This window comes from Grus americana, chromosome 16 (assembly GCF_028858705.1).
Source record: "Grus americana isolate bGruAme1 chromosome 16, bGruAme1.mat, whole genome shotgun sequence".
NCBI lineage: Eukaryota > Metazoa > Chordata > Aves > Gruiformes > Gruidae > Grus > Grus americana.
This window is the reverse complement of record NC_072867.1, coordinates 4,063,397-4,085,479: the sequence shown is the minus strand read 5'-3', so window position 1 is coordinate 4,085,479 and position 22,083 is coordinate 4,063,397. Positions and strand designations below refer to the sequence as shown.

General features: G+C 44.3%; 1 long non-coding RNA gene across 1 annotated transcript; it reads right to left on the bottom strand.

Annotated features, from left to right (window-relative positions):
- Positions 1 to 7,232: 7,232 nt before the first annotated feature.
- On the bottom strand, positions 7,233 to 18,963 carry LOC129213666 (uncharacterized). The gene is made up of 3 exons (XR_008579495.1): positions 18,807 to 18,963; positions 14,396 to 14,452; positions 7,233 to 7,439 (listed from the first exon to the last, which is right to left on the bottom strand). It is a non-coding gene; the product is annotated as an uncharacterized LOC129213666 (long non-coding RNA).
- Between the last annotated feature and the right edge of the window lie 3,120 nt (positions 18,964 to 22,083).

Sequence of the window (22,083 nt, the reverse complement as noted above, 5' to 3'; positions counted from 1 at the left end):
AGAATCTGCTTTATAAACATTTGTTAAATCATTAAAGGGAATAGCCAGATTATGAGCCCAGGGCCAACTCTTTGGTTACTGCAAAGCGAGAGAAGCCAAAGGAGCTGTGTCAGGTTAGAGCAGGTGACTCACTGAAACTTTAAACTTACTTTCAAAAATCCTTAGCAAACTCCCAATCTCCCAGCTGCAAAGGAATTTACTGGCCATTATTTACAGTATTCACATTTGTTATTCTGTTCTTCTCGGAAAGCGCGGATGAAAACACCAGCTTTGCTTTTCAGCAGTTTCGTTTTCCTGCCTCAATGTAGAGTCCAATCTGACAGGGAAGCGTTGGGGCTGAGCGCGCAGAGCATCTCATTGCCACCCAGGTCTTTGTACCGGTATTAAAACCTAGCCCTTTACTTTTCAACATACCAAATGGAAACAAACTCTACCGTGGTTGTTTTCTTCTCATCCTGGCACTCTATAGCAGATCCTTCAGCAGAGAGAAGTTATTTGCCCAAGCGAAAATACTTCTTGCTGCTAGAAAAAGTGTCTTGATAGCATGCGTGCTCTTCTTATTTCACTGCATTTGAAATGGTAGAAAAGGAGAGAAGATTAGATATTAATGCTGTCACCAAGTGGTTTTTTGGTCAGCTACAGCAGTGATGAATTCAGCACAACAGCTCATCTCTCTCATCCTCCAATTTCCCAGTTCCTTGTTTTAGATAATTCCTTGCTCCTCTTAGTATATACAATTCAAATCATCCCTCCCATGCAAACTCAGGAGATAGAGATGTGTCAAAAAAGAAAAAAAGCACAGCCACAATAACACCCACGTGTCTTGTGGGCAGAACCAAAACAATCAGATTCCAAGGCTCCTCTTTCCTCTGCCACTGACCTACTCCCTGCCATCTAATGGAAGTCACTTCGTCTGCTTTCTCTCACCTTTCTGAGAAGCTACAAATGTGTTGCACTCGAAAACCTTAGTACAGTAAACTCTCACCAGTGTAAAGTAGCACTAATTGTTATTCACCTTCACAAAAAGATGATGTAGTGTTTAATCAGCAAATGTCCCCAAAGACATTTGAGCTCTCTAGGTGAAAAATGATATGCAAGTGCAAAGTGTTTTTTAAAAATACTGGAAATACATTTTATAAATAATAAAAGAGAAGAAACTTCCATTTTAGCCTATGCCCGTTCCTCTGGCCATCCCCATTCCCCTTTCTCCTGCTCACTCTGCATAGCTGTATAGAAAATCAGAATCCAATCTCAGCAAATCCTATTGACTGTCTCCTGTCACTCACCTGATTAAAGGTTCCACTTACATCCAAATGGTTAGAGCCATGACTCTGAGCCATTCATAAAACTCGTATTGAAGGATTGGCTTTCACAAACTTTGCCTTAATGATTATGCATTCTATTGATCAGTGGGGGGAACTATAAAAATTGACACCAGAATAAACTTTGAAGGACTGCTCTCGCTCAGCAGAACTAGGATCAATTTGAATCGACCGGGATGATAGGGAAGGGGGGAAAAACAACCTCTCTCCATTAGCTGGGTGTAATCCTGATTAGCTAAATGTTCAAGGTTTTTTTCTATCTGTCTCTATCTGACCGCCGAAGTCTGACAGCATCTTAGTGTGATGTAGATTATCAGACCTTGAGGTTAACTCTCTAAAACGCATCGGTGTATGTCCATTCCACCTTTGCTCCACAGATAAGCCCTCATTCACGACTGCTTTGATGTTCAGATTTTCTTATCCCGGTTCCCCAATTTAAAACAATCCAACACACCACAGTGATTATTTTGTTCATGGAGAGAATAGGTATTAGTCGCTGATTATAAAAAGGAAACAGTGTGTTAATATGACATTCATTCCTAAGGCCAAGCAGGAATTCTTTGGGTTTTACCCTTGGAAGCTTTTCCAAACATTTTTGGGACAGCATATGCATACATTCAGGTATCCAGCTTTGGCTAGCCTGCCCAAAATAGGAAACGACTTAAGAGAGATGCGCCCCAAACTTTGACTGCTTTTCTAAATATTTCACTTGGTTTAATAAAATAATAAAAAAATGATCTTCTGTCCATAAAATCTGCCTCTCTCAAATCCTTAGACCATCATGGCTACAGCAGTAATAATGACTTCATTGCATTTAGATGTGCAGTCTTGTATTGAGCAGAGTGTTTTCCAGCTTCTAGCTGGAACGTACAACCGCGTATACAACTGCCTTTCAAAAGGCAATGGAGGTTAGCCGAGGATACCCAGTTCCAGTTCCTCACATTCTTTGTGTTTTACTGCCTAATCACAACCATTGAAATGTCATTTCAACAGAGTCATCATCAGTTCATCCCACCTGAACGTTCGGCATCGCCAGTTCATGGTACTGAAGTTGAACTAGCAGCTGTATTTAGTGTGTATCTATCTTCCCAACGCATTTCAGCTCCAGCGCAGGCAGAGAAAGAACAGCAGGAGCTTCCTGAGAGATATTACAACAAGAGCTGCATCCAGAACTTGGCTAACATCTCCCCATGAGTAGCTGTCCTATTCCAAGGAGTATGGATAAGATCCGGTCGAGGGAAGCAGATGTTTTTAATCACACAACGGACCTTATCTAGAGCCCAGCCTTCGTGGCCATTGGAGTCCAGCTCAAGTTTACATTATATTAAGATATTTTCCCAGACTCAGTTCCAGGTGGTCACTGAAATCTAGGTCTCCTTTTTTACTGTGAGATTACTCACAGGATGAGCGATCCTTTTTCTCTTGTTTGACAATCATACAAACTTTCTTATACGGTATCCCAGGCGTTGGGCTAGTCTGAGTAATCAAAAAAGGGAACCGAGAATGAACCGGTAAAAAAGGCCAATTTGAAGAAGTAAGATTCTTTCAATAAAATCAGATGGCTAAGATGGAATTTTCCAAGAAAACATTTCTAAGGCTATAGAATTTAGGTAACTCTGTTCATCTGAGCAGGATTAATCTCAGCTAATTTTAGCAGTCAGAAAATGAGGTCTAGCCAAGGTAATACTCCAGGCTCTTTGCTGAGGCAATGGCACAGGTGTCTCCCTGGGGTCAGACAGCCCATCCGTTCCAGATACCTTCTGGGGGATGAAATGGCTCACCTTCTGACCAGCACACGCTAGGCACCACCTCAGGGTAACAGGTACCGCCCTCTGCATGGACCCAGAAAGAAGCAAAAAGCAGCCGAAGTCCACGTGATGAACAGAGACAATACTCTGAAATGATTCTCAGATGTCTTCAGACACAGGCTCAACAAAAACCCAAGATGACTTAGTAAAAATTTGGTCTGCCCCAAAGATAAAGTTGGAAGGGAAGCTGATAACGAAAAGGCAGACTACTGCAGCTTACAGTAAAATCCCGGGTGGGTGAGATTGATCAGAAGCTACAGCCAGACATATTCAAATTAGCAGTTAAATGCTCAAAAGTCATGGCAATTAACTGTCACAACAACCTGCTGGGAAATGTTGTGCAGTGTCTACTTTTGAAAGTTTGGGCACTTTTCTGGAAGATGTTTCAGCCGCTTCTAACTAAATGGATTCAAATGGACTGGCTTCCTTTGCAGAAGTATTCAGACTACGTGATACATCCCTTTGACCTTACTTTTTCTGAATCTATGAAAAGAGGCTTATTTCCATGATTGGAATAGAAAAGCCAAGTAAGAAAAGGTACCCTCTGATATATGCAATTTAAAACTTTATACAACACTTAAAATAAGAACACAAGCTATCATAAATAAAAATATGCACAGTATTAACTGCATGCAAGTTGCAAGTTAACATCAAGTCAGCGTCTTTTAAGACACCCTTTGAACGTTATTTATTTAAGTAAGTGCCGTCTAGTATTTGTTCTGCTCCCAGAGTTTTCTAACAGTTTCTAAAAGCTCTCAAACTGATGAATTTAAAGTAGATGACATTCTCATTTAGATCGGAGGCCTGAAAGGATATATGGAAAATCATTAAGTTTTGCAACAGACCAAAGAAACAAATCTATGGTTGAACTTAAAAAAAATAATAAAAAATGATACTACTAACAGTAGTGATCCATAATGGATGCAAGTTGAGTAAAAATGACTTAATTGCTGATCTAGGGAAAATAAAAACAATAGCTGAAGTGTTCATTCCACACAGCAAAGCAGATAGAAAGAGATATATAGGGATGATAAACTGATTTGGCAAAATTCATTCCAAATCTATACATGATCAATAAGTCCTTGTGGAAATTGTTGGAATATGAGGTTGCTGGCATACAGTAAAAAGACGTTAATAGACATCTAAGTGGTTAAAATCATTTATTAACAACGTAGTTTTAAAATATTATGACATGAGTAAGCCGGTTGCATTGGAAGCGCCGCTCCATACTGGCACAAAGTATCCATCAGACTTTTAAAGTAATTTCCAATAGCGCATCTTGCCCGAACTTAATACAGTCCTAGGGGTGGCATGGAAGCGCGCTGACACGGCACGCGGACGTCACTGTGCCTGGGCTTTGTCTTTGGCCTGTTTGTCAGTAAGAAGTAAGAAGGAAATGCTCCAGGGTATGAGTTTCACAGAAGTCAGACAACGTAGATGCAAAAGTCCTTCTACAACCGAATGGCAGTTGTGCTTCTAGCTCTTCTGGGAACCTCAAGAATTCTCAAACTTTGAACTCCAAACATCTTTTCTGTTTCAAATTGGTCCTTGGCTATTCCCTGCTTACCACACCTCAAGCTACTGGAAAAAGACCCATTCAGTAAAGAACTGAAATGGGGAACGCTGAACTAAGTGGCAAGTTAACCCCTCCAACTCTTATCAACACCACTGAATCATTTCGACCAAGACTGCAAGTTGTTGGGGAATGATCACAAGGAGAGACTACTTTGGAGCTTTTGGGACATCAGTGGATAGTGGGGTGAATATATATCTTTCTAAAGAGCAACAAGGAAAAAAAAAAAGTACATTCCCTTTGCAGTTGCCAGTGATAATGGATGCTGTGTGAGCTAAAAACCCAGCAGTTAAAAGCTACATTTATTATCACTCTATCTCACACCAGCAAATTTATGATCCCTTCCAGACCTAAAACATCAAAGCAGAGCAGGAGTCAGAGCCTTTTCAGACTGTTAGTTTTTTTCTTCTTCTTTTCACATAGATTGCTTTATTTATTTTTTAAAAGGAGGTGGGCATTAAAACCAAAATCTGACCTTTGATCCCCTGAGGCAACTCATTACTTACAAGGGCAAATAGGGAGCTGAAAGTTTTTCCTGCATGAAACCGTAAATAATTCTTACATATGTCCACAAATCACTCTAGGTTGGTAAAGTAAATAGTAATTGGTGGGTTTCTCCCTAGAGGCAGGTCTGAAGGGGGTTGTAGATTAGAGTTAGGGATTTTTTGTTTAAAAAAAAACCTCTAAAAACCTTGTTCCCCTCAGCCCAGTGCTCCAGATGCTCAGGTAATATTTGAATTTTTGGAGGTGTGCGTATGGAAGGGTTGTGGGGAGGGGAATGGTTTGCTGTTTTTCTAATGTTTAGTAATTTCTCATGTTGGAATTTAAGAGATTCACAACTTTAGGGCAAAGGGGAGTATTAAAAAAAAGTTAAATGCCACGTGTGTAGAACAGCCTTCTCTGTGCATTATCCATGGGGTTTAGAGAAAGGACCTTGTTCACACCTCCTCCTGAAGAAGTAGCTCCACTGATTAGTTGGAAGGAGTAGACTATTGCCTCCCTGCCCCACGTTTTTTTAATGTGAACAAGTTACTACAGTTAAACACGATGCACAGGGAGCATGTTATCAACTTTCACTGTTAGATAAATTTCACCCAAAACATCTGAAGTCTACGCAAGTTCAAATGCCTTTTCAACCATCACTGTTTCAACTACTATCAAAATTACTTTATTCCATAACAGTCATACACAGATATCTCATTAAAAGTAAAATATCCATACTTGTTACCGGAAGAATACAGTTGTTGTAGCAGACCGGCTAATCGAGTGAGAAAGTACACTACTATTACCAACACTAGTGGAAATCTTCCCACGCGGGACCGATCTGACCCGCCTGTCATCAAAACTGGATTGCCCAGTGGTACCCCCTCACGGGGCAGGGATTTTCTCTGCTGGAATATTATTTAAGAGCTTGCTGATAGCACGCCAAAGAAAAGCCATCAAATGCCGATTAGCCCTGTGCAAAACACAGCAATCCCAGAAAAAGGGATGTGGAGCTGTTACACGTTGATGAGGAAGGTCAGAGTCACGAGGAGAGAGAGAAAAACGGAGTAGGGAACTGGATGTTTACAAACTCAACCGACACACTTCTACCGACATGGACTGACTACAGCCAAACAGAGTTTTCGCAAGGAGAAAACTGGTCCCAAGCTTGCTTCTATTTCCAAGAAAAACAACAGGTCATAAATCTGTATTTAATAATGGAAACAAATGGCCTGACTTTCAGCCAGGCTGAGCACAAGGCACTGAAGAAACCTAAAGTATTGATTAAGATGTGGGATTTTTCTACCCGGCCTCTGACTTCTTTGAAACCTTCAAAGTCCAGTGCTAAAGCCAGGGGGTTTCAGCTTAGACAAGATTATGTTTGAAATTTCTTACGTTTACTTTCCAGCCTCCCTCAGGCCCCAGACCCAAGGCCTGCCGCACTCTGCAGCCTGTGCCGAAAAACTGCCGAGGGCTGCGCTGAGGGCCCCAGAGGACATCACAGTAAAATACGCAGGAGTTGCACTGACCTCCTTCAAACGCAGCCTCTTTCATTACCTACCCTGTATCAGACACAGCTGGTATATAAAACAGCGATACCGTGCCCTACTGAAAATCAGAGTAGCGGGAACACTTGGTGTTTCCACCTCTCTGACCTGCAGCTTTCCCGCAAGATTTACCCCCTGGGGCGGGAACGGCAAAGCCGTACGTGAAGCTGGTCCTGAACTGCTGCAGTTTACATACTGAATTACTAAGGTAAAACAAACCAAGCATGGGTTTACTTTTAATAATCTGGGTTCAAAAATACCATCCATTCAGACCGTACTTCACAAGGAGTTCACTCATGCCTCCTGAATTAATGGCAATCCAGGCCTTTATTTTTTAAGCATGTAACAATAAAGTGATTTATTTTCAATCTCCCAGTGAATCAGGAAATTGTTGCTATTCCCAGACAGGGAACAGAGACAAAGGAAGATTAAACACCCAAATATCACACTAGAAGCCTTTGGCAGAGTAGGAAACCGAACTCACCCCTCCTTTCTGAAACGTAGCTCAGCTTCTTAAACATCAGACCATCATTCCAAGCCTCACGTGATGCGCAGACACATACGCCTTCTGCAGGGCTTGAAAGCACGAAGGCAGCAGCTAGTAAAAGATTCCTGCTGGCCCAGACTCAGATCCTGTCTGGACTGAGGGAACAGGTTTCTGGTTTCAAAAGGAGCTGAGTTGAAGTTGCTTTCCATCAGTTGCAACCTTTTTAACAAAACAGAGAGATTTTTCTCCAGCAAATAAAGCCATAAATCAGGACATCTCCCGAGGTTCTTTTTTTTTTCTTCCCCTTTTTTTCCGAGTTAGTGTGCCCTCCCTCCCCTTTCCATCCCTCCAGACTTACTTCATAAACATTAGCTTTCAAGCATCTCTTCCCCCAGAGGACATATCATAAACATCATGTTAAATATTTAGAACAGGAAACCACCTCACTTTTCTAGCTACATAAAAGCCATCTTGGGAGGGTGCATTTTCTGTTCTCATGTCTTTTATTTATTTATTTCCCAGTGCAGATCACTTCAATCATCAGTACATTTGCCAGGGACGTTTGACAACAGCGTTAAAAAGCCCCCCTATACCTCGGCAAAGGAAAATGCTACCGGACACTTCAGGGATAGGGAGCGCGTCCCCAAAGCATCCTGCTCCTTGCAGTCCTTGCGCAGGCCTCGGATAGTCACTGGGGTAACTACAGAGCTTGGAAGGGGGACCCAACCAGAACAAACGAAGGTCACTTTGCAGCACTCCCAGCATCCACTTTAACGTTCTGCTTCCAGCTTGCTTACCTTAACTTTCCTGAGTGTCCCCAGGAACCACTAAGTTCACACGCAGCAAAGATGTTTAATAACGGCCAAGCATTAAACACCACCAAATCCCCCTCGTGCTTGGTTATAAACACTGGCCACTCCAGGCTTGATTCAAAGCCAGCGGGAGGCAAAGGTATATGGCGCAAAAGCCTGTTTGACGACTCTCCTGTGAAATGCCCCATGCCCTCACCCTGTCTGGATTTATTTATTCGGATCCAAGGCAAAGGGTCCAGGTCCCAGTCTCAGGCCGTTCCCTCCTCATGTGCACCGCTCCTCCGTCCCTCACAGAGACGTGGCAGCACCTCAGGACTCTGGCCGCTTCCAGCCCTGCCCCTGCCTCTCTCAAACACGAGAACCTTCAGGCCTTTATGGGGCTGGTTCCTCTTCCCATTGCTTCCTTCAGAAAGGGGGTGGCAGCAGCCTGGGGCTCTTCAGGTCCACGCACACTGAGGACGTGGGTGACAGGGGTGCAGCTGTGGCAGTGGCACCAGGCTGGGAGCTGGCTGCAGTCAGGAGAAGGCATTTGCCTTACGGTGGCTGCGTAAAACAGCGGTTTCCTTTCTTTTCAGAGAAAAAGGGGAGAGGCTAGATGGACAGACATCAAGGGGGAACCCAGATGGAGCATCAGCCAGGGACCCTTCTGGGGCAGCACCGCCCTAACACACACTCTGACACCCAAAGCTTCAGTTATCCCAAGTCTTTACACTCTTAGAAGACTTCACAAAACTAAGCCAGAGACAGAGAATATGTATTTCTGCCACGGTGTGACACTGTGGCCATGCCCACCACACCGTCCAGGATTTTGTCTGGTCTGCCTTGAAAGTTCCCAACTAGTACACAGACTCTTCCAGCAGACAAATCCACGCCCAGAAACATCTCCCCTTTTCACATGTAGTCCCTGTTCCCAGCTATTCTTGCAGCCCATCTTCATTGCTCTTCTATTTTGTGTGTGTGCCCATCAAGTGCTGGCCTCTTGCTCTATCCACGCTGCTTATCGTTCATCTGAACAAATGTACTGAACTCAAAACCGTTTCCCATAAGTTGGTCTCTGTAGACCTTTAACATTAATTTACTTTCTTCTAAGCTTCCAAATTTTGATAAGAGGCTGCCCAAACCAGGATGCAATAGTCCAAGCAGCCACCTAAAGCACCAAAGCCACGGAGAAAAGAAAGCAAAAATCAGTACTGCAGCCCCCAAATTACCTTTTCCTTCCACAGCACATTGCGAGGTCACAGTAATTCATTCTCCACCATCACCCCCTTCATTCCGGCTGGCTGAAACTCAGCTCAGCTTCAGGGGAAAGCAGCGCAACAGTTTGGCAAACCATAACGTCCTGCTTCAGTCCTATTCTGAAGATTTAAAAGGTGCAAAGGGCTTGACGTTGGCTTTTCAGATATGGACAAATCTCACCCATTGTACGTAGGTGAATCAAATTTTCAGTGATGCACGCTGAAAATCCTTGCCAAGTATGCACGCAAGAGAAAGAAAAACAAAGATCATAAAGATTTATAGATTGCTTTAAAATGCATTCATCCTAAACCATGAGCTGCTCCTAAAAGCACTACCAACCTGGCTGAAAAGTTACATATACACGTGAAGGATTCGTTCAGCTGGAACAAATGCTTTAATGAAGATCAACAGAATTAATGAGCTAAAAACTTCAGGGTATTAGTTCAGTATCTCGTAACAAAAATAAAATTAAAAGTTTTGTATCTTTGAATTATACGTTGAAAACTAAGAAGGATATTTTAGGCTCCAAGGACATAGGGGACCATCGTGGTCCACTTCTATATGCTCATGCATAACACATCTCTCAGAATTGTATCAGCTGGTTTCTGTGAGGTCCACAATTCTGGCTACTTCAAAATACATCACTTCAGAAAGAGAAACCCAGTAGTGCAAAACCTCAGTTGTGCAGGGCTCTAGATCTTCACGCATACTTTAACCAGAGTATCCAAACTCCAAGCTGGCAAAACAGAGCTAAAAAAATCTCTACAGGAACAAATCCCCTTGCCAGAGCCCTACCATTTCCTGCTTTTAGGGAGGCTAAAAATGAGGAGAAAGAGCAGTCTCCGTGGCATTGAAAGCATGTCCACTTCCACTAAGTTAGAAGTGGGATCATGAATAGAAGTGTGCGAAAATAAAATGAGCAAACATCAAAAAATAACAACAGATCATATTTTGTGATCGTTTTGTTTCAGGCAGGAAGGCTGAGGCTGGTTCTAATTTGAATCTAACCAGTTGGCCAGGCCCTACCTTATATATTATCTTTGGAATGTGAGTCATTTTGTTGGCTTAGTTATTTCTTCTTCTGTAACATGGCACTCCTGACTACAGTGGTATGTGGGAGCTATTTTTATTGGGTAGTAGTGAAAGGAAGTGATGGATAGAGCTGGTTGGGAACGTTTCAACAAAACATTTTTTCATTAGTATTTCCTAGTTGCTCAAATATGAAGTTGTTCACACTGAAATGGCTGGTTCCAGATAACTTTTTTATTTAAAAACTAAAGCAGAAAAAAATTTTCAAAATAGCCCATTCCAGTGTTTCTAAACAGAAAACTTCAATTGCTTCAGCCAAAATAATTTGAAATTAAAGGAGAAAAATAAGTCAAAATGTTATTGGAGGAAGCCCAGCCAGGCCTGACGAAGGAGCCATCCAAAATATGCAAAGCCAACTCTGTCCCCTGCATAAGTACGCACTTGATTTTTTCCCTTTAGATTTTAAGCTTTTGGAAGTTTTCAAGGCTTTGGCTTTTCATCTCAATTCAGAACAGTAGCTCCCTTTTTCACGGCCTCTTCAAGAATTTTAGGAACATCAGAACCGTCCACTTTATGTATTTGGTTTTTTGGCAGAACAAGCAGCGTGCTGTATGGGCAGGGGCTTGGAAAGGCAGAATCCTTGAAATCCTTCCTGCTCGGGGTCATCTTGGTACTGTAGCATGCAGTCCCTACATGATGTGGTGCGGTCAGATGGAGATGGTAAACCACATGCTGGAAACCTACCAGTCCCAGGTGCCCGCAAAAGCCAAAAATTAAAAGGGTGTATCCTCAATGGATGACCAGCCACTCCTGAGACCCTGCCTTTCCCTGTGGGGTTTTCGTAACAGCTTTCAAAAGCACGGCCAGCTACATCTTAAGCAAAGCTGGCCAGTGATCTAGGAAACTCTTCAATTATAGATGAGCACCAATAAACAGCCAGTGATTTGCTGGAAATTATGAAGTATAAATAATTGAGAAGCAGGGAGTTGGCCCAGAGGTACCCTTCTCTCTTGCTGATTCGTCTTAATGCATTTCCTTGATGCAACTCCCTGCTGTGTACCTAACGCTGCAGGGAGCAGCAGGATAATGGCCCTTGAAGAATATGCTGACCTGCTCGTACAGAGCTATAAATATGTGAACATCTACCAAACGGAAAGGCGCAACTAAGGAAAGGGGGTTAACCCAGCGAGCCCAAGTCTCATCCTACTTCCAGTATGGAAATCAGTAATTTTACCTGTAGGGGTTCACCGGTCCCAGTGGACAACGGTGTCTGGCAGCAGCTTGTGTGGAAGAACTTACTTGTTGCTGCTTGTTCATGGCGTCATTAAACAGGAGACTGGATCAGTGCAGTGCAGTAAGGTGCCCCCAGTCATTTAATGGGCTGATGCTCAAAGAGTTAACTTCAGAGATCTTGATCTTCCAGCCTTGATAGCTATGGTCTGCTACAGCTTTTCAAATCCGTGAGTCCCAAAATGAGGGAAGCAAGCCTTTCCTGGGGCCACAACTCTTGGGCAGGGCATGAAACAAACCCAAAAAGCTGAGTCTGCAGCTCAGCGGGACCCAAAGACAACAGCACTGCGGAGAAGTTTCTTCCCAGGTGAACAGGGCTTCATCCAGAGCTTCTCCCTTAATGCCAAAGGAAAAAATCCTTTGGGAAAAATAGACCAAAATTTTCACCCTTGAGACATTTCCATGGAGTGTGTCAGATGAGAAAACTATCAGAGAGGCTGATCTCCTTCTGTGCTGCTGGGTCAGAGATAATGAAAAAAAGCCAAGTGATGTACAGCAAGGACCACAAAGGATACTCGTAAAGAATCAAGAGCATCTCCCCATGCTCAGCCACGGATGATTCGAAGGGAATTTTCTTGTTAATACCCATCGGTTAACAGCTGTCTCACATCTTGATGCTTATGCACTTTTAATCTGTTTAATAGAACTGTGGATGCCGTCACAAACCATGTAAAATCCTTCACACTACAGAAATTCAAGTCTCACTAATAACTTGTAGCAATGGTTCCCATTCAGTACCAAAGCACTGGGTCATAATCATATTTGCTTTCATGAGCTTTAAATGTGTCACTGTTAACTTCAGTGAAAATCTTTTGGCTTTTGCACTGAAAAAGAAATGCCTGACTTGTGTAAAAGGTGTGAAAGATGGGAACAGGGAAAGACACACTGGATGACAGAAAAGAAGATGCTTCATCAGGAGAAGTTTCTGGTAAGACTTTCAAAGCTGCTAAGGAAACCAGAAATTAAAGCATGGGATGAGACTTAGACGTCTAAAACCGAGGTGTCTAATTCAGAGCTAATTCCCCTGTATTTTCTTTACAGCCTTGGTAAACAGGCAATTTACCTCCCTGTAAAGTAAACATCCAAGGCCAGTCACATGAAACGCCCTCTGGAAGTGTCTGACTGTCCCCACTGACTCACGGGAAACAACACTACAACGCTCAGACTTTGACTTCCCCATTTGAGACAGGTAAAGGAAGGAGATCAGACGGACCGTCTAAATACTCAAGACGCTTTTCCAGTTCTAACGTAACTGACTTCAACACACAGGTCACCAGGAATGCTGTGCTGCTCCCCTGATGTCCAAAAAACTCACACCTGCTGGGAAAAAGAAGAAAAACAGAAAGAAAGGAAAAAAACCCCAACCCCAAAACAGAAAAGAAAGATTTCCAGAAAGCTAGTGGGAGAGAGATGGCTACTGCTTTGGTCATGACACTCAGGTCCACCAGACCTCACCAAGACCAGCTCAGAAGCACGGGGATTTCTAGGGATTCCTTAAGGCAGCAGAACTAGGCTGGCGCGAAAGGAGGCAGGATTCAGAGAAGGTGTTTCACGTGTTCTTCTAACGGGCTTAGTTCATACTGAACTGTTCCACTCGTTTGCGGTATAATATTCTCTTTTATATGAAGACGATGACAACAATTTTAAACCATCCATGTATGTACACTTATAAACAGAGTGGTTAGGATCTCCTGAGAGAAGAATCAACTCCTCATCCCATTTGCACGGCACGGAGCACACCAACATCTTGCCACATGATAAAGACGCACGACACCTTACCAAGCAAATAAAGTAGATACTCACACAGGGGTAAATTTAGCTCTTGGGCATAACCATGGATTTCAGATTAAAGAAAAGAGACCATATCCTGCCCCGCAAATGCAGGAGCAGGGCCCCTGGTCCCCTCCCGCGGCAGAAGGGAGCGGTTTGCAGGAAAGGCGGCTGTAAGAGGGGACTCGAAAAGGAATGGGGCGGCCACAGGAACCACAAAATCCTCCTGGTCTAATGAGGAGCCGGCAGCGTCTCCAAGGCCAGCATCAGGGCAGGATGGGCTGATGAAGTCTGAGTAGATGCCACAGCTCGTAGCTTTTAAGATCTAAGTAAACAGTGTAAAGGGACATGGAACCAGGGCTCAGTATGCAGATTTTGCTCCATTACATTTTTGAGCTGTTTTTTCTCTTTTCACTCCCAGCTATGGAAGACGCCAAAGCTGTTAAATATCAAGCGTGTATAATGGGAATCCCATAAGCTGGGGGAATGGCCAGGATTCAAGGATATGTCCAGAGTAGAAAAAAAAAATATTAGAAAGAAAAGAAAAATAAGAAAGAGAGAAATAAGCATAGAGACGTGGGTGGAGAAGGAGGAGGGGAAGAGATCAGACCCACGACGTCTCATCGGCTATTCTGTTTTTCAGGTCACAGCTTAATGGCACCAAAATCATTTTTATTATTGTTGCTGTTATTATTGTTGTATTAATTATAGCTCTTCCCCTTGTTCCTAAGAATCTATGAAGAACACAGGCTCTTTTATGCTAGACAGTGCACGTGAGCACGCACGCTTTTGGCCAGAGGTCTCCTCGGGGCTCTGCAAGCTGCGCTTTGTGCAGAGCACAACGCGCTCCCAGCCCAACATCAAAGGAAGGGGTCCCTCAGGACCTCACCCCCGCACTCCTCAACCCCTCTTACAACACCGCTGTCACTGGAGGAGTCTTGGCCCTGGACTGCTTGACATCGCGCTATTTTCTTTTAAAGACGGTTTCTTTCTGGACACGATACTGTCATTAACACAAGATGAAAAACAAGCTCCTACCTTAAGGTTCCGGGGTTACAGCGTCAGGTATGACAGGATGAGAGGCTGTGTCTAAGACTGGATGTCAGGGCAGGATGCAGTCATAAAACGAGATGGGAGAAGAGTAGTCAGTGGCTTTCAGATGATGCTGAAGACTCCCTAAATCAGCCCCTGATAATTCGGTCATGTTTTCCAGACTGGCTAGCAACCCCTTACTGCACAGGATTTCTCGTATTGCAGCCTCAAACCCCACAGCCTACGTACAAAGTGTACAGGCCACAGCCTTTTCCTACGCTACTTGTATGGTTTTAATACAGGCCCCAGGCTGACGTGGGAAACCCCCTCGCTGCCCCAGCCCACACCAGTTGCAAGAAGCAGGTATGACGAACAGCGTCGTCGGGAGCAAAGGAGGCCGCTCGCTATTGCTCCAGCAGTGGTGGCTGGAGGGGGCTGGAGGGAGCAAGGAGGCCGACGGGATCACTCTTGGTACTAAGAACAGTCTCTCATTTTAACAGTCAAAAACTATTAGCACTTGCACAGGGGGGTAACGAACACTTTCAGCAAAGAACCTGTCTGCTCCCATCTTGGAGACAGGTTCTTTGTTTCCATCCCAGTCTAGCACCATCAGTTGGGATCCTTAGCTCAGTAATTCTGGTTATTGAATCCATTCCTGAATATTTTCCAAACAGACTATGCTTTTTATTTTCCTTCCCTAGGTATTCAGCTAGCAGCTTACACAGGCCTTGGAAGAGAACAGATCACAGGAAGGAATCCTCTGGAAGAGGTAACAGAGGAACCAGACAAAAAGCTCACAGTACAGAATGATAAACTGAAGTTACAGCAGCTCGTGTTACTTCGCTAAAGACTGGGGGAGGCTTAATAAGATGACACTAGTCTTGTGTTATTTTTAAGCATGTTACATAAATTAGATATTATTTTCTGCATTTGAGAGTTGACAGAATTGAGGTACAGGGCCAGTTAAGTGCTTTGCCCATTACAGAAATCTAAGGCAGAACCAGGACTCAAACCCTGATGCTACGTGTGCTCATCCCAACAGTACTAATCCCAAAGCAGATCCTTGGAACTAATTAATCTACCTTCAAAAATCACTATATCTGCAATATACCACAAAATTTTGGCTTGAGGATGGCCATTGTTTCAAAAGTATTTTCTCTGTAAACATGACCTTACTTTTAACAAGTTTAATTAAAAAAATCAACCAAGCAAACGTAAAAAAAGCAACTTAAGAGCCCGAAAAAGAAATGGAGGCTCTGAGCCTCTCTCATAACCAAGTGCTTCCAGAAGCTGGCACTTCCCGGCAGAGCACACACGTGCACACTACCCATTCTGCAAGCCAGCAACGCTGTGGACGGATAAGGCAACCAGAAAGAAAAAGGAAAGGCTCTTCCCTTCTCGTTCCAGTGTATTTGGCTTTGTGTAGGAAACATTATGCAACAGGATGAGGGCAGGGGAAGGAAAAGCTATTTTTATTTCCTCAGCCACTTATCTAAGCAATACATCAGCAAATGCAACTTTGTTCGAGTCTATCGATAGTCATAAAGAGGCTCCTCCCCCTCGCCAACATTTCAGTTTCTGCTGGTTTGCTTGCTTTGCACAGGTAAATCTGAAGTACAGTTGTTGCTGAATCCCAGCTGAAGCTGTCTGATCTCAGCACAGCTCTTATCAAACAAGCGACTGGTTTCACTCCATCAGTCAACGTCAAATCTCAGCCTGAGAGCCGGACCGGAACGTACACTGCGAAACCCTGTGGCTTCAGCCCCAACGCACTGGCCAAGTCCTGAGGGTCAGGACACCAAGGCATGTTTCTGGAAGTGGTTTACATCTTGCACAACAAAAGAAGGACAAGGAGGAACAAAAAAAAAAAATTCCCCTCATCGTGTCACTAAGAAACCTGATGGGGAGCTGCCTCGCCCTTTACAGTCTCACATTCGTAATGAAGATTTAGGAAAAAAAGGAACAGTTTCATAGGAAGACAGGATGCAGTTAAATACACTGAAAAAGGACGGACAACCGTATTTAGCAACACAGCAATAATCATTCCCTCTTCAAAAACCATCTCCTCTCTCCTTACCTTCTTGAAACCACTCTTCCACATTTCAGGCCAACGTGTATTTTGCCCCCTTCTTTTTGATAAAACAATCCATTTTGCTGCTTCAGACAAGCCATTATTCCTTTTGAACCTGTCCATCCCTCCCGCTGGGAGCTGCAGATAGATCTACCAGCTAATCCAGTTAGTAGCTCCCGCCCGCCACGGCATTCCAACATCCCCTGATAGAAACCTGGGGAAAGCTGCCTACACACACGTGTGTGTGATGGAGACTCCGTGTATGTTTGTGCATGCATGTCCACATGCGTGCGTACAGAAAGGGAGACAGTAACTAAGAAATTACATTCACTCAAAAGTCCCTTTTCACTCTCCCAGCTGAACTAAACTTCCAGGCTGAGGAGCGGAGAAGCTCTAGCAGAAGCAGGTAAAGAGAGGAAAACGATGCTAACAACAAAGTTAGGGCTGAACTCAGCAGACCTCCTCCACGCCCCCAAACTTTCTGGTGCTGGTGCGAAGGCGATCGTCTGATAATCCCCGAGATCTACAGAAGATATAAAATACGAGCAGCCACAGCAGAGCATCACACAATTGTACCAGAGCCTTGCAATATTCAGTGCCAGTCCCGGTTCACTCGAGTCCCCTCCCACCAGCACTTTCCTTCCCTTCCTCTGGAGTCAGGCGGTTGGTTATGTTAACAAAAAAAACCGTGGCAAAGATCAAAACTGCTGTTGCCACAACTGCCGCATGTGACTCAGGCAGCAATGTTGTGTTCACAAGGAATAAAGTTACAACCGAGGTAAAAAGAAACAAGAACAGTCTGGTGCTGCCCCTATAAACATTATTGTCCCAATGATTTTGCCTGTAGTGCAGCTGAGGTTAAAGCTGTTGCCTTAGTAGTAATAGTGTAACATTGAGGGCCATGCCTCCAAAAAAGCATCATGTTTCTAAGATGACATTTCTGACAGCTCTGCCTCTGGACTCCTTTACCTTGACAGTAAGACAGGACCGTTGGAGAGGCTGGGGGAGAAAAGGTGAGTCTGGGTATTCGGAAGACCCTGTAAGGAGCACAGGTACAGACACGTGCAGAGGATGTGTGTACGTATCTGTGAGAAAAGCACGTGGAAATGCGTCTCCTTGGTGAGCGTGGAAATGTGTCGGACTGTTTGTGTGCAAGGATAGGGCGTTGTTCCCAAAATGGCTTCAAATCTCTGGGTCAGCCCATCAGTTGCTAAGCCCCCACCCCTTCGGGTTCACTATTGTTTTATGGAGAGCTGCTGCAGCCGTACCGGGAAGGTACAACAGCAGAGAAGCAGATGAAGTGGGAAATGAGCAAGTGTCACGAAACAAAATCAATAGCCTGGAGCCAAAGCTGTTTCTCTCCCTTTCCTGTCTCCGCTTCGCGCGTGTGTGTGTGTAACTCCGGGGCTTCTTTACCTCCTCCATTCCCTTCTTTCCCCGCCACTGCAAATGTTGCAGAGCATGATAATGAAAGCTGGTGTCCAAGCCACCAGACAAGCCCATCACTGCAATCAGAACAACTGCGCGAGATAGTAGCCTGCAGGCTCATCAAGCTGTCCTGACGCTGGCCAGCCTCATGCACATGAAGACGCCAATCTCGCCTCTCTTCCATCCCTCCTCCTCCTCTTTGGCAGCCCAGTCTCCTCACCCTCCCCTTCTCGCCCTCCCCCTTTCCCTCCATCCATGCACAGCACCAGAGGAACGCCAGCCTGGGCCACATCCCAGCCGTTGTCTCTTAGCGATTCTGATAGAAAATGCCCAGCAGGCTCAATCTTTCCTAGAAAAGCAAGGGGAGGTCGGAAGGCATATGGTTGCTGTCCTCTAAGCTCCGGGTGACAAGGTCTATGATGCTGCATCCTTCCCAGGCGGAAAGGGAAGGAAAAAAAAAAAAGAAAAAAAAAGAAAAAAAAAAAAGAAAAAAAAAGAGAGAGAAAGAGAGAAAAATCGCCTACTTGGGCTTTGGGAAATCACAAGCTGCTCCCCGCAGTGAATAAACCTCTCTGACCCCATGCCACGCTGTTGGGCACGTAACACACCACACTGGCACTGCAGAGGCTAGCCTTTTCTTAAAATGAGAGTTTAAAAACATGGAGACTGAAATCTCTCAGTATATTCTAACGCAGTCACGGTCTGTTCTACCCTCTGGAGCGAACAAGCATCTGGCTGCCTCTCCTCCCTGACCTACAATCGCAAGTTTTTAGGCACATTTGGTACAAAAGATGAAACACAAAGAGAGGACAGAAAAATACCCCAGTATCTTTGCAGCTTCTATTGCCACCGTTGGCAGATGTTTTGCTCAGTTCCACTCACATTGTTACTTAAAACCCTGCTGGAACCAGGACTTACCCTTCCGTTCCCTCGGTTGAATGCCTACGCTGCTCTTTACGTAAGCGCAACGTGGTCTCCGGAGAGTGAGGTCACCGCTGCAAGGGAAGATGAAGGCTGGCACAAGGGCTACGGGCTGCGTTCTTCTCGGAGACTCGCTCTTCCACTGGACGACCAAATTCAGCGGCTGAAAAGCAGCAGGACAACACTTCTTCTACTTGCTTTACAAAGTCTATGCAACATCCTCTGTCCTAGCCCTCTGTACTACTGGCATGAAGGAAAATCTGCAATTCCAGGTTGCGTTTTGCCCTGAGGTACAGGATAAGTTTTGGATATTACACTGTAGGACTTTTACAGGGTTGTCTTTCAACAGCCGCACGTTCTCATAAAACACAGAATGGAACGACACGTATTTCCTCATTAAATGAGCACAAGAGCTCTTCTTTCATACAACTGATTTCTCTCAACATTCAAGTTCATGGATCTCTCTTACTTTACCAACATAAAGTTTCTTTCCAAACCACAGACCTCACCTTTAATAATCAATATTTCCCTTCCACTTGCTCAGCTTTCAAGGTCATATGTTGAACAGATTAATCACACTTTTAGAAATCTCTTCCTCTTAGGCTGATGCTAGCACCGACATTACGTGGAATTTAAAGCAAAAAACACACTGAACAGGGCTTGGGTTTGTCTTCCCGATGGAATGTTAGGCCAAGAAAAAGAAACTGCTGTTTGTCCAGAGTAAAAGGGCAAATAAAATAATTTCCATGCTCTTAAAGAAACTATTACATGTAGTGAAGTAGAAGAAAAATTACTTGATGACAGTGGCCTTTTAAAATTCTACAGAGAGCAGGAGCAATAAGCAGTTAGCCAAAGGCTATCTATATTCTGCTACTCTTAGATGTGCTCATAGCCCCTGGTTTAGAAAAGCCCATTCACGACCACGACACTGTATTCCTAACACAGAACAATTACCTGTAATCCTACACGCCATCATCTCCACTGCTTCCATACAGTAGCTTTTAAAAATATTTATCTAAATGGGATTCTAGTGTGCTGTAATACTAGCCTGCAATGGAATGCAGTGCAAACTATAAGCGAAGTGAAAGAGAAGAAAAGTTTGAGAACTTCATTGTCTTTTCTTTTAAACAAAACCCATCTCTATTAGCAAGATGATTTGTACCCTAGAAGCAGAGAAATAGATTAGCTACACCAAATGCCAGCGAGCACCATCACAGCACCGAACGAGGTATCTGCTACGGCTGGGCTGCAGCCAGAGGCCTCGCACCCGAGTTGGGAACGCGCTGGTTTGGACAGCACTCATTCTAGTGGGAAAATCCAAGAGCTTGCCAAACGTAACAGCCCAGATCCATTCAGTCTCAGGCTAAGATGGACTTCAGGTTCAGATTTTCCAGCACACATATGGAACTGAAAGGGGTTTGTACCTGGCAATTATTTGAATGGAGCTCACCCCACTGGGAATCTTCAGTGAGATTTTCCTTGTGAGATCCGACATTGTAACAGGCTGATGTCTCTCAGGACCTCACTGGATTCCCATCAGGGTTTGGCCTTAAACCTGAAGTTTCTGTGTCCCGCCTTGCCACCCGCTCCAGAGAGCTACTCTACTGTTAACCACTGCTTTACCTTCAACAGCACTTTCACCCAAGGATCTGAGAGCACTCTACCAACCTCAGAGATAATAATTCCAATCATCCCCTTTCTTGGAGGCAAGTAAAGCTTATTGCCCTTCTGTGGCAGACACATACATTACTCACAATGAGTTGACATGAGCTGGAGAAGGTCAAACAATAATGAAGTGGCAGTGGTTTGGAGTAGAAACCAGAAGTCCAATAGCCCAGACCCCTGTTTAATCTACTAGACTTTGCTATAACCAGTTTTTACGTTTCAGAAGGAAAAGCAGAAGAGTAACGACCATGACTTGCCAAATGTCTAAACAGAAGTGGGGGGGGGAGAAGTGTGCTAGGCTGACTACTACAAAATGGTGAGCACTTCTGCATGCATTTCTCTTGCCACGTCACTAAGAATTACAATCTGCCTAAATGCCTAAGCACATTGAGAACATATAATAATAATTATAGTGTCAGAATTCCCTTGGAGATCTGAGCAAGATCTTGTTTCCTAAAGTAGCTCAGGGACAAGAGATTGCAACTACAATTTGCCCACTCCTTCATAGGCACTAAAAACTTGGATGCGTTTTCCATTCCAGCTGAAGAGGCAGACAGGACCCACCTGCACAATGCTCCTGATAGCCATGACACGTTTGTGACACTACAGCAAGGGCAAGCGACGGCAGATTCTGACATCGCTCCATAATGGAAACTCCCAAGATTTGTGTCCAGAGCTCTTGGAAAGAAGAACAAAACTCAAAGTCTAGAATACCTGAATGTCTCTGACCACTGCAGGTCACTGCATCTTCCCTCGACTCGGCAAGCTTGGGGCTCGTGTCATGCTTAGAGTTTCCCATTCTGATGGTTTCTCCAGTTTATGCTCTGCTAGAGAGTGATCACATCGCTTGCCAAGGAATTTCAGCTCCCCTTCGCAAGCCCTCCCTCTCCCTCTGTGAAGCATACGCTCCCTGGAGAACTGCTCCCTTAAAGGCCACCAAAAGAAGCCTTCAAGCCCTGTACAGAGACTGGCTGCCCATGTCTTACCGCTGTGTGTTTCCTGGGCTAGGAACGGGTTAAAGCCATCAGGGCAACAACAAAAGCAAAGATCCCGAACATCATTTCATGCAAATGACCTTTCAGTGGCTTCCTGTTTGTTCACTGTGCTCTTGTCTGCCAGGGCCCCCGGGCCTTCAAAACCTGGGGCTAGATTTTAACTCATCTCCCCTTATCTGCTTGACTGACTGTCAGCCTAGCACATCTCCCTGCTTGTGATGAAGGCCTTAATTAGTGCTTGTCTGTTTACCCTTTTCCTATTGCCACCTCTCTTTTCCTCTCCCTCTCGCTATTCCTCTCCTTTCTCTCTCCCTCTCCCATCACCCTCGGGCTTGTTTGCTTAGCTGGGCATCTCTTGTTTACTCAGTAGGGAGGTTATAATATATGTAAATAAAGTAAACCAAAACCCCATAAAAATATATCAACACAGAAACATATTTTCGCATTCAAAGACGTTGTTAAGGCATCTCTCTGTTCTCCAACAAACAAAACCCATTTCTGTCTTCTGAATTCAAAGGCAGTTAGGAAAGGGAGCTGCTTTTTTCCTTCTCTCTCTTCCTTTCTTTGGACACTTCGTTACCACAAACCACATAGACAGCGCTTAGCGATCATCT